Below are 10,036 nucleotides of genomic sequence, written 5' to 3'. Positions count from 1 at the left end.
TTTTACAGGGGGGATTTCTTTATTTCTATTTACTTCTATTTTTTATTAAAAGTCTTCTTGTAAAACACTGAATGCTTTTTCATTGTTCTCAGATCCAAGGGTTTGGGTCTGTGGTCACCTATGCAAATTGGTGAGGCTTTTTATCCAACATTTCCCAGGAAAGGGGGGGTGCAAGTGTTGGGAGGATTGTTCATTGTTCTTAAGATCCAAGGGTCTGGGTCTGTAGTCACCTAGGCAAATTGATGAGGCTTTTTACCAAACCTTGTCCAGGAAGTGGGGTGCAAGGTTTTGGGAAGTATTTTGGGGGGAAGGACGCGTCCAAACAGCTCTTCCCCAGTAACCAGTATTAGTTTGGTGGTGGTAGCGGCCAGTCCAAGGATAACGGGGGTAATATTTTGTACCTTGGGGAAGTTTTGACCTAAGCTGGTAAAGATAAGCTTAGGAGGTTTTTCATGCAGGTCCCCACATCTGTACCCTAGAGTTCAGAGTGGGGGAGGAACCTTGACATGGTGGCACAGTGGTGGGATTAACCTGAAATCATTTTGAGATCCAGTTGAGATTTTTTGAACTAGAAATACAGATTTTAAAATGGAATTTTTAGGAAGTCCAGAAAGCAGCTTTGAAACTGAAAGCAGCTTGGTTTCTCTCTGCTTTGTGGCCAAGCAGAGACAAAAGGGGATTATCTTGTGAATTGCAGGTTTTCTTTGCCTGGAGGCAGGGTACTTAACTCCTGCAGGGAAATTCACAGTCTTCCAACCCAGAGGTTTTTTTTTTCTTTTCTTCCTAAAAGTAAATAGGGGGTATGTGCTCTACCCATTTGCCTGGAGACAAAAGTGGCAGGGTTTTTTTTAGGATTTTGATTTTTTTTTTGTTTTACAAGGAGCACAGGTTTGAAAAGAAATTTTTTTTTTCTTTGGGCTGGGTAAGCAGGTTTCCAAGTAGTTGGAGGTTTTTTGCTTTAATTTGGGCCCAGAGCAGAGACAAGGGAATTGTCTTTTTCTGTAGGCTGACAATCACTATCAGAGAATAGGTATTCTATTCCAGCACAGCAAAATTTTACAGCCAAGTTTTGTTTGTTTATTTCTAAACCTTGGGTGTAAAGTTAGTTAAAAACAGAGAGGTTAGAATGGCCAAATCCTCGGCTCGACTACAGCTGGAATTAGCCAAATTTCAGGCTGAGGAAAAACAAAGGGAACATGAAAGACAGATAGAACTCATGCGGCTGGAGAAGGAGGTACAGGAGGCTGCCCACAAGAGGGAAATGGAGGCAAGGAAGCATGTGGAGGAGATGGAGAGGATAAAGGCCCAGCAGAATATACCAACAAACCCTAGCAATCCTTCTCCAGGTACCACTTCCCATCCCAGAAAGTTCCCCACCTACAAGGCAGGTGATGATACTGAGGCCTTCTTAGAAAACTTCGAAAGGGCCTGCCTTGGGTACAACATCTCTACTGACCAATACATGGTAGAGCTGAGGCCGCAGCTCAGTGGACCCTTAGCTGAGGTGGCAGCTGAAATGCCTAAAGAACATATGAACAAGTATGAACTGTTTAAATCCAAGGCGAGAGTCAGAATGGGGATAACACCCGAGCAGTCTCGTCGGAGGTTCCGAGCCCTAAGGTGGAAACCAGACATGTCATTTACCCGACATGCCTACCACATTGTGAAACATTGGGATGCCTGGATATCAGGAGCAAGTGTTGAATCTCCAGTAAATTTGCCCTTCCTAATGCAAATGGAACAATTCTTAGAGGGTGTTCCTGAGGAAATAGAAAGATACATCCTAGATGGGAAACCCAAAACTGTAATCGAGGCAGGAGAGATTGGAGCCAGATGGGTGGAGGTGGCAGAGAAGAAGAAAACTGGTCGCAGTTGGAGCGGAGACCAGAAGGGACCACCCCAGACCACACCCTATTACCGGGGGCCGCCCAAAGCCCCACCTACCTCCCAAAGAACCCTCCAGACCCCTTATCGTCCCACCACCCCGTTCTCCAGCAACCCACCTCGCCCTGGTGACCCGTCAGCTGGACGATGTTTTAAATGTAACGAGCTGGGGCATGTAAAGGCCAACTGCCCCAAGAACCCCAACAGATTACAGTTCATTGCACCGGAATCACACCAGAGGTCCACAGGCCCAGATACCTCCCAGATACCCTTGGAGCGGAGGGAAACTGTGAGTGTGGGCGGGAAGAAGGTCACCGCGTGGAGGGACACCGGAGCACAAGTGTCAGCTATCCATGCTTCCTTAGTGGACCCCAATTTAATCAACCCAGAGATCCAAGTGACGATTCAACCCTTCAAGTCCAACTCTTTCAATTTGCCTACAGCCAAGTTGCCTGTCCAGTACAAGGGCTGGTCAGGAATGTGGACTTTTGCAGTCTATGATGATTATCCCATCCCCATGCTGTTGGGGGAAGACTTGGCCAATCACGTGAAGCAGGCCAAGAGGGTGGGAACGGTCACCCGCAGCCAGGCTAAACAAGCCGTGAGGCCTAGCTCTGTTCCGGAAACTTCTATCAGGGCCCGGTCAGAGGTGATGGACCCGGACCCCAGGCCAATGTCTGCAACAGCAGTAGTGGATCCAGTCCCAGAGACCCAGATGGAACCAGTCCCAGAACCGGAACCAGCCAAACAACCAACACCAGACCCCGTGCCAGCACTGAATCCAGTACTTGCAACCTCAACACCAGAGGGCCCCACCGAACCTGAACTGGCAGCAGCCGATAACCCTACACAAGAGGCTCAGCCGGAGCCTGAATCCCAACATAGTGCACCAGCGGAGAGCGGTTCACAGTCAACAGAAACAGCTCCATCCCCTATATCGCTTCCAGAGGGACCAAGCCTACGTCCCCAATCCAATGAGGAACTGATGTCTCCAGCATCAAGGGAACAGTTCCAGACCGAACAGGAAGCAGATGAAAGCCTCCAGAGAGCGTGGACGGCGGCACGGAGCAACCCACCGCCTCTCAGCTCTTCTAATCGATCCAGGTTTGTTGTAGAAAGAGGACTTTTATACAAGGAAACTCTTTCTGGGGGACACCAGGAAGACTGGCATCCTCAGAGACAGTTGGTAGTTCCAACTAAATACCGGGCCAAGCTCTTGAGCTTAGCCCATGATCACCCTAGTGGCCATGCTGGGGTGAACAGGACCAAAGACCGTTTGGGGGGGTCATTCCACTGGGAGGGAATGGGCAAGGATGTTTCTACCTATGTCCAGTCTTGTGAGGTGTGCCAAAGAGTGGGAAAACCCCAAGACCAGGTCAAAGCTCCTCTCCAGCCACTCCCCATCATTGAAGTTCCATTTCAGCGAGTAGCTGTGGATATTCTGGGTCCTTTTCCGAAAAAGACACCCAGAGGAAAGCAGTACATACTGACTTTCATGGATTTTGCCACCCGATGGCCGGAAGCAGTAGCTCTAAGCAACACCAGGGCTAAAAGTGTGTGCCAGGCACTAGCAGACATTTTTGCCAGGGTAGGTTGGCCCTCCGACATCCTCACAGATGCAGGGACTAATTTCCTGGCAGGAACTATGAAAAACCTTTGGGAAGCTCATGGGGTAAATCACTTGGTTGCCACTCCTTACCATCATCAAACAAATGGCATGGTGGAGAAGTTTAATGGAACTTTGGGGGCCATGATACGTAAATTCGTAAATGAGCACTCCAATGATTGGGACCTAGTATTGCAGCAGTTGCTCTTTGCCTACAGAGCTGTACCACATCCCAGTTTAGGGTTTTCCCCATTTGAACTTGTATATGGCCGTGAGGTTAAGGGGCCATTGCAGTTGGTGAAGCAGCAATGGGAGGGATTTACACCTTCTCCAGGAACTAACATTCTGGACTTTGTAACCAACCTACAAAACACCCTCCGAACCTCTTTAGCCCTTGCTAGAGAAAACTTACAGGATGCTCAAAAAGAGCAAAAAGCCTGGTATGATAAACATGCCAGAGAGCGTTCCTTCAAAGTAGGAGACCAGGTCATGGTCTTAAAGGCGCTCCAGACCCATAAAATGGAAGCATTGTGGGAAGGGCCATTCGTGGTCCAGGATCGCCTGGGAGCTGTTAATTATCTCATAGCATTCCCCACCTCCAACCGAAAGCCTAAGGTGTATCATATTAATTCTCTAAAGCCCTTTTATTCCAGAGAATTAAAGGTTTGTCAGTTTACAGCCCAGGGAGGAGACGACGCTGAGTGGCCTGAAGGTGTCTATTACGAAGGGAAATGTGCTGGTGGTGTGGAAGAGGTGAACCTCTCCATGACCCTTGGGCGTATGCAGCGACAGCAGATCCAGGAGCTGTGCACTAGCTACGCGCCAATGTTCTCAGCCACCCCAGGACTGACTGAACGGGCATACCACTCCATTGACACAGGTAATGCTCACCCAATTAGGGTCCACCCTTACCGGGTGTCTCCTCAAGCTAAAACTGCTATAGAACGGGAGATCCAGGATATGTTACAGATGGGTGTAATCCGCCCCTCTGAAAGTGCATGGGCATCTCCAGTGGTTCTAGTTCCCAAACCAGATGGGGAAATACGTTTTTGCGTGGACTACCGTAAGCTAAATGCTGTAACTCGCCCAGACAACTATCCAATGCCACGCACTGATGAACTATTAGAGAAACTGGGAAGGGCCCAGTTCATCTCTACCTTGGACTTAACCAAGGGGTACTGGCAGGTACCGCTAGATGAATCTGCCAAGGAAAGGTCAGCCTTCATCACACATCTCGGGCTGTATGAATTTAATGTACTCCCTTTCGGGCTGCGAAATGCACCCGCCACTTTCCAAAGACTTGTAGATGGTCTCCTAGCGGGATTAGGAGAATATGCAGTCGCCTACCTTGACGATGTGGCCATATTTTCGGATTCCTGGGCAGACCACCTGGAACATCTACAAAAAGTCCTTGAGCGCATAAGGGAGGCAGGACTAACTGTTAAGGCTAAGAAGTGTCAAATAGGCCTAAACAGAGTGACTTACCTTGGACACCAGGTGGGTCAAGGAACTATCAGCCCCCTACAGGCCAAAGTGGATGCTATCCAAAAGTGGCCTGTCCCAAAGTCAAAGAAACAGGTTCAATCCTTCTTAGGCTTGGCCGGTTATTACAGACGATTTGTACCGCACTACAGCCAAATCGCTGCCCCACTGACAGACCTAACCAAAAAGAAACAGCCAAATGCTGTTCAGTGGACCGGAAAGTGTCAGAAGGCCTTTAACAAGCTTAAAGCGACACTCATGTCTGACCCTGTACTAAGGGCCTCAGACTTTGACAAACCGTTCCTAGTAACCACAGATGCATCCGAGCGTGGTGTGGGAGCAGTTTTAATGCAGAAAGGACCTGATCAAGAATTCCACCCTGTAGTGGTTCTCAGCAAAAAACTGTCTGAGAGGGAAAGCAACTGGTCAGTCACTGAAAAAGAATGTTATGCCATTGTCTACGCTCTGGAAAAGCTACGCCCATATGTTTGGGGACGGCGTTTCCACCTGCAAACCGACCATGCTGCACTAAAGTGGCTTCACACCGTCAAAGAAACTAACAAAAAACTTCTTCGGTGGAGTTTAGCTCTCCAAGATTTTGATTTCGACATCCAACACATCTCAGGAGCTTCTAACAAAGTGGCTGATGCACTCTCCCGTGAAAGTTTCCCAGAATCAACTGGTTAAAATCGTCCTTGAGATGTGGAAAATATTGTTAGTCTTTATGTACTTGGTAGTATATTTAGAGATGCATGTGTCTTATTAACTCTGTTTTCCTAGAGCTCCAGGAAGAAATCCCAGCCAGTGTTTCACCCTAGCTGAGATTTGGGGGGCGTGTCATAAATATAAAGGGAAGGGTAAACCCCTTTGAAATCCCTCCTGGCCAGGGAAAAGCTCCTCTCACCTGTAAAGGGTTAAGAAGCTAAAGGTAACCTCGCTGGCACCTGACCAAAATGACCAATGAGGAGACAAGATACTTTCAAAAGCTGGGAGGAGGGAGAGAAACAAAGGGTCTGTGTCTGTCTGTAGTCGTCTTGGCCGGGGACAGAACAGGAATGGAGTCTTAGAACTTTTAGTAAGTAATCTAGCTAGGTATGTGTTAGATTATGATTTCTTTAAATGGCTGAGAAAAGAATTGTGCTGAATAGAATAACTATTTCTGTCTGTGTATCTTTTTTGTAACTTAAGGTTTTGCCTAGAGGGGTTCTCTATGTTTTTGAATCTAATTACCCTGTAAGATATCTACCATCCTGATTTTACAGGGGGGATTTCTTTATTTCTATTTACTTCTATTTTTTATTAAAAGTCTTCTTGTAAAACACTGAATGCTTTTTCATTGTTCTCAGATCCAAGGGTTTGGGTCTGTGGTCACCTATGCAAATTGGTGAGGCTTTTTATCCAACATTTCCCAGGAAAGGGGGGGTGCAAGTGTTGGGAGGATTGTTCATTGTTCTTAAGATCCAAGGGTCTGGGTCTGTAGTCACCTAGGCAAATTGATGAGGCTTTTTACCAAACCTTGTCCAGGAAGTGGGGTGCAAGGTTTTGGGAAGGATTTTGGGGGGAAGGATGCGTCCAAACAGCTCTTCCCCAGTAACCAGTATTAGTTTGGTGGTGGTAGCGGCCAGTCCAAGGATAACGGGGGTAATATTTTGTACCTTGGGGAAGTTTTGACCTAAGCTGGTAAAGATAAGCTTAGGAGGTTTTTCATGCAGGTCCCCACATCTGTACCCTAGAGTTCAGAGTGGGGGAGGAACCTTGACAGAAGCTTTTCTGTTGCAAAATTGCCACTCTTAAACCTTTTACTGAGTGGTTGAAGTGTTCTCCTACCGGTTTTTGGATGTTATGATTCCTGATGTCAGATTTGCGTCCATTTATGCACTAATAAATGGGTTAGACTCTAAGGTGCCATAAGTCCTCCTGTTCTTTTTGCGGATACAGACTAACACGGCTGCTACTCTGAAACAGGACTCTTCAGGCAGTCTGAGACAGACTTTCACCTGGTACGTTCCCCTTGTCCAGGTTCACAAAATACTGCCCACAGCAGCCTGTCCAGCAGCTGCTTGAACTTGTTGCCTTTTGTAAGAACACATGAACCCCCAGAAGGGAGCTATGTTGAAGTAACATTTTATTTAAAATGCCCAAACCATATTCCCACCCCACCCCACAATTCGCGTGCAAGTGTGAATGAGCAATGCAAGGTCATATTTCTAACTAATCTATATGGAAATGCCTAACGGTGCTGTATTTTTGTTGTTGTTGTTGTGAAGCTGCAGATAGACTGAATAGCCTTACAGGAAGTAACCCCTCAGATCGGCCAGTATAGGCCTATAAGAAGATTACTGCAAGAAAGGCCTGGCTCATAGCGTGGAACTGATGAATCCCTTAAATACTGCCAGAAAAGGTGTGGCTGGGAATATGAGGGCCTGAAAGAATATTTGAAGGCTGCTTACAATGGGATCAGATGATGTTTCTTACAGGCTGAGAGGATGATTTTTCTTCTTCTGTTTTTCCAATTAATAAAGGATTTCTTTTAATCCGAAAGGAATGCAGTTTTAGTGACTTCAGAATAGTTTGCTTGCAAATGAGGTCCAGGTCCTTTGTGCGGTGAGTGGAGTGTGTTTGCCCGAGTACAAACAGTATAGGACTAATGGGCAGGCATACTTTAAATAACACCCGTGATGGGGAAAGGGTTGAAATATGCTTCTGGAGCATAAAAGCAATAAAACTGCACCATCCAATGAAAACATTAAACAAAAAAAAAAAGAGGTGAGAATCAGGATGGGCTTTCCATAGTACACACATCCCCAGAAGAACACAGCAACTGAAAGTTAGACTAAGGAGGATGTGAATAGTACTCATCTGATCCAACTTCCATTAAAGCCAATAGAACGAGTCCCACTAACTTCCATGGGAGTTGGACTGGGCCCTTGGAGAAAGATGGAAGCACAGAATGGAAGTTTATTACTATTCAGTAGTATGGATGTGTGGATGCAGTAATACTGGTATAAATGTGTGTATAGCTTACTCCCATGGGCCAGTATAGCTTACTCCCATGGGCAGTGGGTGTAGTAGGCCAAGGCCTAAGCCAAGCCCTCATCCCACCTACACTGCACCCTTTCCTCCAAGCCAGTGGCACCTCAGCTCCCACCGGAGGCCAACAGGTGGTTGGGGCCGGAGGGCGGCCTGGAGCTGTTCGGCCAGTGCTCCTCCGGGCTCTCATGGGCTGGGGGGAAGTTGAGCGGGGCTCCGGCAGGCAGTGGGTGGGGGCTCCGGCAGAAGGGCTGGGTCCGGGTGGCTAGCCTCCCTGAAGGGGGGGCTCATGCGTCACCCATGCTTACTCCCATGTAGAATAGAGAATAAGCTATACTTGTATAAATGCATCAACACTAGGGGTCCTGTTGACAAACTGTATCGGTAAAAAAAATCACACCACTAACAAACATAGTTATAACAGTACAAAAAACGTGTGAAGACCAGGCCTGAGAGACCCCATGGTGGTGCTATCTGACAAAGACTTACTGATGTCCCCTCTTCACCTGTGCATTTCCCATCTGTGTCGGAACGAGAAATAATATCCCAAAGAAAACAAACCTTATAAAATTGTCAGTGTTGCCAACTCTTATATTTTATCATGAGTGTCATGATATACAGTATTTTTCTTAAGGCCCACCTCTTGGAGTCATATGAATGCATGGGGATCTCTGTTTTGTAAGTAAGTTTTTGGGCCCTCACTTTTGGGGAGAAAAGCTTTAAAAATGTGACCTAAGTGTATTCTAAACATCCAAAAAACAGATGTTGAATAAACAGAACTCAACATTTATGATTTTTTAAAAAATCGTGAGGTTTTTAAGCTAATCTGATGATGTCTGGGGTATTAACTCAAGATTTTTGAATGTTTGGGGTTGGCAAAACTGTAAAATTCATCGTAATTTCTGGTTTTATTGCTAGTTACTTGTGGCTGACAGTGCTACAAATTAAAACAATTTCTTCATGAGAAAAAACATCTGTATTTGCCTCAAGCTGAAAAGTGGTATCTATTAGTTCTGAATAGCACTGTTAGCTGCTAACTCCAGGCTCACTGATTCTAATGTCTATAGGAAAGTCCATTTGCTCTCAGATAAGTAACTGTTTTCATACAAAGAAGAAGAAAACACCTCTGCTTCCCTGCCACACCCTTACATGGAAAGTAAGCAAATGTATTGCTAATGAAAGTACAGAACTAGCTTTGGCTTGGCTCAAGTTCAGCCTAGGCATGAAGCTGAGCCACCATCCCCCCATCTAGTTCCTCAAATGTATGTGAATCCTGACCTATCTATATCACCCTTACATCACAAGGGAATCTGGTGACCTTGTGCTATTTTGATCCTGTGACTCTATTACCATTCAGGCGAAACTGTACTGGTTTGTGATGTGGACGAAGACTAGGAAAAGGCTCACTAAATTTATTTCCACCCGAAACTAGGATTTGAACTCAGATCTTCAGAGGTTAAAGGCCATTTGTAAAAATGAACATGTGGAGTTACAAACAATGTATTCACCAGTATCTACATAATTCTTCAAGCACCTTTTGTGGAAACATCACAATTACACAACATGGCACAGACAGTCCTTTCTTGCTTTTAACCTTCCCTTTCTCAGTTTCATGCCACTCATCTTCCTTTCATATTTCAAAACATTTTTATTTCTCTTTTTTTTTGCTGTAGGAAACATTTTCTTATAACATTTCAAATTAATGTTAGCATCCACTGAAAGATAACACAGGTATGAATTTCATGTTAATCTTTATCAGCTGTTCCCCCCACTGTGTTTACCAGAAATTTTAATCACTTTGCTAGTGCATTCCTGAATGTACCTTCTAGCAAAAGCAATAAAAATAATCTTGAACCATTAAAAAAAAGTCACAGCCAAAAATGTAATCTTTACATAGCATTCGAAAAGGAAATCAAGGACCCAGAAAAGAGGCTTTTCAAAGGAAACAAGGAGCATGCTATGCAAATGACCTGATACCAAAAAGATGGAGTCAGCGAGGCAATTCAAGGCATTTTCAAAAATCCATTGAGTTTA

The sequence above is a fragment of the Lepidochelys olivacea genome, assembly GCF_965140295.1.
Source record: "Lepidochelys olivacea isolate rLepOli2 genome assembly, chromosome: 1".
Classification (NCBI taxonomy): Eukaryota; Metazoa; Chordata; order Testudines; family Cheloniidae; genus Lepidochelys; species Lepidochelys olivacea.
This window is presented reverse-complemented; position numbering follows the sequence as displayed.